A 727-nucleotide genomic window follows, 5' to 3' on the forward strand; every position below is an offset into this window, starting at 1 on the left:
GGTGATGCAAAACTTTTTTTGATGTGTGGATATAACTACGGTGAACACGGCCAATAATTTCTTCAGTGCAGGTGCACACTAGAACAGATCCCTTATGGGAATCAGCGAAATGCCACGAGTAATGAGGATAAGGAGCAAGCGGCACTACATGAGTAGTGCGTGGAAAGGTTGAGAATTTGGGTGTGATGGGAGGCATGCTAGGGTAGTTCGTGCAGCTGTGATGACCATTGTGTGTCTCTGGATGGCGTAGCGGTCAGCGCAACTGCCTAGTAAGCAGGAGACGTGGGTTCGAATCCCAGTCTTGCACAAATTTTCAACTTTCCCTATTGATTTAAATCAATGCCCACTGGCAACCAATGTCTGTAATTCGTTTGTATCTTAATTATGTCATTTTCCTACTGCAATGACTAAAATTTCGTTTATTTCGACACGAGAATCGCAAATACCGTACTTTGGATACAAAAGAAGAAAGAATATCTACAGGGAGTAACCAGGGGTTATGAGTACACATATTTCTATTGGTGACTGACGATGGTGTACTGAACAACATTACGTCATTATTTACATCATCTGGACACTGATAACAATAGCTATTAGGAGTCGTATGTTTTAGGCAGGTTAATACCTCCAAGATCATGTGGCAAGAGCGAGCCCTTAATCCTTACTTTCCCCTGGGCAGCAGATCAGGTTTTGAAGTGTGGATACATGGACGCAAAATGGTTAGTCT

At 42.8% G+C, this 727-nt stretch overlaps 1 non-coding gene across 1 annotated transcript; it reads left to right on the forward strand.

The window, feature by feature from the left end:
* The first annotated feature begins 238 nt into the window (after nt 1-238).
* Nucleotides 239-309, forward strand: Trnat-agu. The gene has a single exon. It is a non-coding gene; the product is annotated as a tRNA-Thr (tRNA).
* Nucleotides 310-727: the final 418 nt, after the last annotated feature.

The sequence above is a fragment of the Schistocerca piceifrons genome, chromosome 8 (assembly GCF_021461385.2).
Source record: "Schistocerca piceifrons isolate TAMUIC-IGC-003096 chromosome 8, iqSchPice1.1, whole genome shotgun sequence".
Lineage (NCBI taxonomy): Eukaryota > Metazoa > Arthropoda > Insecta > Orthoptera > Acrididae > Schistocerca > Schistocerca piceifrons.